A 7,500-nucleotide genomic window follows, 5' to 3' on the forward strand; every position below is an offset into this window, starting at 1 on the left:
TATACCTACCCTGAAGGATGCTGGCCCAGCCCAAATGCCACAACCAAATCCAAGATGGAAAACAGACAAGGCCAACTGGCAGGCATTTCAGAATGCCTTGGCCCAATGTCTGAGATGCAATAAACCCCCACAAAGTGAAAATGTGGAAGTGCTTGAAGCCAGACTTATCAATGCCATAAACCAACCAGCCTCAATGACCATACCTAAAACTCGGCCTGGGTTCAGGAGTCATAAAGACACCTGGTACATTAATGACGAGATTAAGGAGGTCAACCGCAGAATAAACATGTGCCGAAAACAATTCCGAAGGCAAAGAACCCCTGACGACCTAGTCCAGTCTGCCAGCCAAACTGAGGGCAAGACAAAAACGACTACAGCCAGATAGACTTGCTCATATCAGAGAAAAGGCAGCCGTACCCAATAACTCAGATGTTATCTTTTCTCTGAGGGAACTAAGAAAAACCTACAAAAACAGTTCTCACACAGCCCCTGGTTCTGATGGGATCTCGTACCCCCATCATTTCCCACCTAGGACTAGCAGGTGAGCTTGCACTCTTGCAACTCATCAACAAGTCCTGGGAAACTTCCACTCAACCCCAGAGCTGGAAGAGGGCTACCATAGTTCCCATCCCAAAACCAAAGGAGCCAGGAAAATACCGCCCCACCTCTCTCCTCAGCTGTCTGGCCAAGACAGCCAAGAGGATGGTACTAAACTGACTCCAGTGGAAAATGGGACCCTAACATGAACACCTCCATGGGGTCACTAGGGGCATGAGCACAGCACACAGCATAGCCATGCCCTTAAGCACAATTAGCACTGACACATCAGTGGTAGTATTCCTAAACCTGGAGAAGGCTTTTGAATTAGCAAGTCCCCTTGCCATTCAGGAGACCCTGATCCAGAAGGGAATCAGAGGAAAGCTCTTGGCTTGGATAGGAGACTATTTCGGGAACAGAGCAGCCAGAGTCAGATTCCAAGATCACCTATCACAGCACATGCCACTAGGAAATTGTTCTCAGTTCAGCCCTATTTAACACCTTAAGGTCCTGTATCCTCAACATACACTTCCCAGTGGGGTGCAAGATCATATCCTATACAGACGATCTTGCAATCACCTCCACTGGACCATACTGCCTAAATAAAGCCCAGTATTGTCAGGACCTTGTATCTGAGGAGTGTTGTAGGACAGGACTAAAGATCTCTGCAGCCAAATCAAAAGCCATGGTTCTGAGATACAATGTTCAAGGCACAAGTCTGAAAATGCAGGACTTCCAATACCTTGGGGTAAGGATTGACCGGACCCTCTCCTTCCAAAGCAAGACTGTATGTCATGAGAGTAATGACTGGGAGACACATCATAGGAGCTAGACACAAAGTACTTAGATCATTCTATGTACATGCCGTCCAGCCCATTGTGGACTATGCCTCAGTCGCTCTGATTGCCATAAAGAAAAAATATAAAGACATATTGGAGTCAGTTCAAAATGAAGCTACTAGGATCATTCTGGGTGCCCCAAGGTGGACGAAGGTCCTCAACCTCCTCATGAAGGCAAACTTTCTCCCCCTGGACTCACGAATTGATCTAATGGTAGCACATTCCTTTCAAAGGTCATCCAGGCTCCCAGGAACACAAGCCTAAGACAAAAAATAGTCAGACATCTAGAACAAGAACACGAGCTCTTTGCAACCAACTCCTGGCTGTCTCACACAGTCAGGGTGTTGATACGCTATCAGCTCAAAGAACAGCTACTTGCTAAGGGCATGCACTTCCCCCACCCTAACTTTATTGAAGCCCCACTGAGGGCACAAACCTTGATAGAGTTCTCTGTTATAAGCCTGTCATTGAGAAAGAATCAATACCCCATGCCTAGTCTAAAGGCAGAAGCCGAGAGGGTCATTGCAGCCATCACTCCTCAGGGTAGTAGAACCTACTTTACGGATAGATCAGTCGAGCCACACTGTAGGCGCCGGCTTTGCAGCAAGGGATGCCACAAAATCCGTGAGGGTAACAGACAATGCCTCCTCGCTACAGGCAGAGGCAGTTGCAATCATGGGAGCCCTAGCCCACGCTTCCCTGAGGGAAGGACATACAGACTCCAGGGCAGCCATTAAATGTCTACAGCACAGCTCACCCAAAGACAACATCCACCTCCTGACCACTGTGCTTACCATAGCACAGAGAATTTTTGCTCAGGGTAGAAGAATAATCATTAGCTGAGTCCCCAGCCACTTGGCATTAGAGGGAATGAGCTTGCTGACAGACTAGCCGACATTGATAAGGGTATGCCCCCAATCCCATGATCATACAACCAAGCCGAAAAATCCTCAAAGAGAAGTGTAGTGTGGCATCATGGCAATCCCACCGCCATCGTAAGCACCGAGAACAAAATGAGACTAAGCTGACACTGGCCATATATGGAAGGCCCAGGTGAAACTATATCTTCGGAAATCTCAAAGCAAGTCGTTCTGTTCACTTCATTTCGTACAGCATTTTGGTATAGGGACCCCCGTCATTGAAGACTGACATGCATAGCTAGGCATGGCTACCTCGCATTTAAGTATTTCTGATCCTACAAGATTTGCTTGCGAGAAAGCTTGCAAATGTTTTTTTCACGTCACCCTTCATTCCGTCGCATATCATTAAATGTTGAATTTAGTGTGGTAGTTGATATAATTTTGTAGTAATATCATTGCTAATTTATCAAAGTATTGTCAAAGTGAACGTTAATCTTCGTCTTTGTGATACATTTTTTGTGTGAGCTCGCTCACACACACACACACTCATTCACTCATCCACGCAGAACAAAATACACTGAAACCTTTTCATTAATAGGGTTTGTTTTTGTCGTAGCTGCAGGCGTAAAGATGATATTTCTCCTTTGCCCGTGATTTTGTCAGTCGTGACGAGTGACTAGTATATGATTTCTTATTATTTTATATATTTCTTCTCTGTGTTACGACAACTGGTTCACGTAAATCCTTGCAGATTGTCGTTCTCGTTTCCCGTATGTACTCTCACAGATGGTTGGTAGTTCGATGCTGATGTCTCCTTCCCCTCTCTTCTTCTTTATCTTTGTGAAAGTAAAACACAAAACAAAAAAGGACGAAAATAAAGAAAAAAACGAACACTGAAATCTGCAAATTTATATAAATTACCAGCTAATAGCACTTAACACCCCCCCTCTTCTCTGTTGCCTTTCTTTTTCTCTTACTATCTTGGCCCGTATGTGTATAATCTGGTTCATCGATATCCGACACAGCACCGAAAGAGGACCCTCTTGCAGAAACTGTCACCTTAGGATGCTGTGGGGAGGATGTCACCGGATAGGTATGCGGACCAAGATGTTCGTCAGAGCAGGCATTAAACTGCTCCATGATGTAGGCGAAGATTACGAGGATGACTGGACGAGCACGCAGCCGAGAAGGACCTGGACGAGATCTGCGAGGAAGCGTGGGCAAAGAAGCCGCCGAGTTAGGCCTGGAAGAGGACTATGAGAAAGTCTAGGCGAGCCCGAAGTCAAGGAGGACCTGTGCGAGACTTTCGGGATGTGTGGACATCGAGGACGGATGGATTCACCAAGGACCAGGAAGAAGAAGAGGACGACAAGGTCGAGCAGCCACGAATATGTACCATGGACAACGCACACGAGAGCGAGATGACCAGCCAACCAGGACCAGCCAAGATTGGCTCACCCTTTGAGGCCAGTCTAAGGCACCTCGAGGGCGAGATGTTAGTATGTGGCCGAGTTATATAGATCAATAGACCACATGGCTATTTGCCATTTAGAACCATCAATCCAGCGGGGAATTAGATGACGATTATATCTGACCTCGTCTGACCCCTCAGTTCGCTCTGCCCCCCTAGGGCTAGCTGACTGGACACGTGACCCCATGTTCTGCATTTACCCTAAGACATCGTTTCGTGTGTTCCCTTCAATGTGTAGTACTCTTCCTTAATAAAGAATCAAGAGGTTTACACCACTATCACTGCTCAGCCAGTCATAACCAATATATTAAGGTTCTGTGCCTTTTACACTCTTACTCTCTCTCTCTTTCTCTTTCTTTTTCTCTCTTTCTCTTTCTCTCTCTCTCTCTCTCTCTATATATATATATATATATATATATATATATGTATCTCTCTGTCCCTTTATCTCTCTCTCTTTATCTATTTGTCTCTTCTCTCCATCTGTATCTCTGTCTGTCTGTCTGTCTGTCTGTCTGTCTGTCTGTCTGTCTGTCTGTCTGTCTCCCTTTATCTAGCTATCTGTCTTTTCTCTCCATCTATCTCTCTCTCCCTCTCTCTCTCCCTCTCTCCCTCCCTCTCTCTCTCTCTCTCTCTCTCTCTCTCTCTCTCTCTCTCTCTCTCTCTCTCTCTCTCTCTCTCTCTCTCTCTCTCTCTTTCTCTCTTTCTCTCTCTCTCTCTCTTTCTCTCTCTCTCTCTCTCTCTCTCTCTCTCTCTCTCTCTCTCTCTCTCTCTCTCTCTCTCTCTCTCTCTCTCTCTCTCTCCCTCTTTAACTTTAATTTCAGTTATAACTTATATTTCAGGTATAACAGAAGTTTGCCAAAGCTTTAACATATTACACGTGTTCACTTTATAAGTGAACATTAAAATAACAATGAAACTAAGAAGGAAAATAACTAAAACCTAATATTAAAACAATAAATAAGTGATTAGTTAAAACTCTAAACATAGTCATTATGTACATCTGCTACTGGTTGAGGAGCCAAATGTTGAATTGTTGTAGAGACGTTGCGTGATGGAGGCTGGTGTTCCTGACCATGTGGTTCCAGAGGCGGCCCTATCTTGACTGACACGCACTTGTTTTTGTCGCTCGCGTCCACCACAGGTATTGTAGCTGGAGTCATGTTAAGTGGGAAGGTGTAGGCTTGACAGATGTGGTCTGCACTACGTCAACCTTCTACATTACACAAAGGCCACCAACATTACACCGGTGTTGCAATGGTTGAAGTATGACATCCAGCGGTTGATTTGTAATGTACGATTGCTTCCGCCCTCCTCTGAACTCGATCTAGCAGAAGATATGAAGGCGAACAGGCAGACCACACAAGCGGACTGTACTCCATAAGACTGCTGACTTGCGACTTGTAGAGTGCTGCTACACCAGGCCCGTCCAGAAGATGGCTCATGCGATGGATACATCCAAGCTTCTATGAAGCTGTCTTAGTCACTTGCTCGAACTCTACTCCGAGGATCTTGATGGAGTCCTGCAGAGACAATCTTTTGCCGTCGAGGAGAATGTCTGGAGCGGGCAAGGAGGCCAAGTCTCTCCGAGCATAGCCTGTGTCTTGTCTGGGGCAGCGCCACCTGCCATCTCCGGCTCCACGCCACAAGGCTCTGAAACATTTGATTGATGCTACCGTTCGTTAATGGTCGTCTCGCCTACACGTGAATGACATCATGCAGTCGCCTCCGGTATGAATTGCAGGATGTCATTGAAGACGTTCCTAAGCAGAGGTCCGAGGACGCTTCCTTGGGATACAGAGACTCTGATGGGGCACTCGGTGGAGGAGTGTCTGTTCACCACCGTGGAAAGTGATCTTCCATGAAGATAGTTTTGAAGTAGGTCCAGGAGGTTCCCACTGATGCCGAAGCTCCTTAGCTTGCTGATGATGCCACGGTGCCACACCTTGTCGAACGCACCAGCAATGTCTAGTGTGATCACACAAGTGTCTAGGCCATTATCTAAGGCTTGACTCCATGACGATGACTGGCGAGAAGTTGGTCAGAGGCTGATCTCTCTGCCCGAAAGCCAAACTGTTTCTCGTTCAGTAATCGGTGACCGTCGAAGTGCCTTATGAGTTTTTCAGCAATTATACTTTCAAATATCTTTCTAACAACAGATAGCAGAGATATGGGCTTATAACTGTTAGGATCCGTCGCTGCAGATTTTTTGTAGATAGCCGCTACTCGAGCAGATTTCCATAAACAATACCGCTGCTTCCTTTACAAGCCACAGAGGCTCTGCTAATTGGTCAGCACAACCTTTAAGTAGACAGGGACTAATAGCTATATGGTTGCCAGTGTAGCTGTAGTATAGAGAGGGATGAATAAGGGAAATAGGTCGAGGTTAGGGACACTCATTTTGCTTGCAAAGTGAGTGGCAAGTACCTTTCTTCACTTGTGATTGCTTTATCAGGCTTTGTTAGCGAGGGTATGGTGTCCTCCTGTAGCAGGCATTGTTGCTGCTTTATACAAGTCCACCAGACTTTATCACCAGCAATGCGACCAGACAGTTTTTGTTGTAAGTCGAACGTGAGGCATGTTCTTGCAGGCCATTTTTTGCAGTTGTTTGTTGTGGTTGGTTAGATGCTGCTTCTATTGACGCCAGTCTCTACTTTTCTGGTCAGCAGCAGTGCGACACTGATAACCAAACCATGGCTGATCTCCTGCTTAGCATTTGTATCTCTGACTAGGTATAAAATGTCTCTATAGTGTTAATAAAACGTCAGTAATATTGGATACCAGGTCATTGATATCGCCACTTAATACTTCATCCCAGTTCACCTGTCTCCCTCCCTCCTTCCCTCCCTCTCTCCCTCTCTTCTTTTATCTCTCTTTTTCCCCTCCCTCCTCCTTTCCTCTCCCCTTCCTTTCTCTCTCTCTCTCCCCCCACCCCCCCCCCCTCTCTCTCTCTCTCTCTCTCTCTCTCTCTCTCTCTCTCTCTCTCTCTCTCTCTCTCTCTCTCTCTCTCTCTCTCTCTCTCTCTCTCCTTCCCTTTCTCATTTTCTCTCTCTTTTTCCTCTCCCTCCCCCCTCCCTCTCCCCTTCCCTTCTCTCTCTCTCTCTCTCTCTCTCTCTCTCTCTCTCTCTCTCTCTCTCTCACTCTCTCTCTCTCTCTCTCTCTCTCTCTCTCTCTCTCTCTCTCTCTCTCTCTCTCTCTCTCTCTCTTTCTCTCTCTCTCTCTCTCTCTCTTTCTCTCTCTCTCTCTCTCTCTCTCTCTCTCTCTCTCTCTCTCTCTCTCTCTCTCTCTCTCTCTCTCTCTCTCTCCTCTCTCTCTCCTCTGTCTCTCCTCTTTCTGTCCTCTCTCTCTCCTCTCTCTCTCCTCTCTCTCTCCTCTCTCTCTCCTCTCTCTCTCCTCTCTCTCTTCCTTCTCTCCTCTCTCTCTTCCTCCTCTCCTCTCTCTCTTCTTTCTCTCCTCTCCCTCTTCTTTCTCTCCTCTCTCTCCCCTCTCTCCTCTCTTTCGCTATCTATCTATCTATCTATCTATCTCTCTGTCACACTGCCTCTCTCTCTCTCTCTCTCTCTCTCTCTCTCTCTCTCTCTCTCTCTCTCTCTCTCTCTCTCTCTCTCTCTTTCTCTTTCTCACTCCCTCCTTCCCTCTCTCATTTTCTCTCTCTTTTTCCTCTCCCTCCCCCCTCCCTCTCCCCTTCCCTCCTCCCCCCTCTCTCTCTCTCTCTCTCTCTATATATATATATATATATATATATATATATATATATATATATCTCCCTCTCTTCTTTTCTCTCTCATTTTCCTCT

The sequence above is a fragment of the Penaeus chinensis genome, chromosome 28, assembly GCF_019202785.1.
Source record: "Penaeus chinensis breed Huanghai No. 1 chromosome 28, ASM1920278v2, whole genome shotgun sequence".
Classification (NCBI taxonomy): domain Eukaryota; kingdom Metazoa; phylum Arthropoda; class Malacostraca; order Decapoda; family Penaeidae; genus Penaeus; species Penaeus chinensis.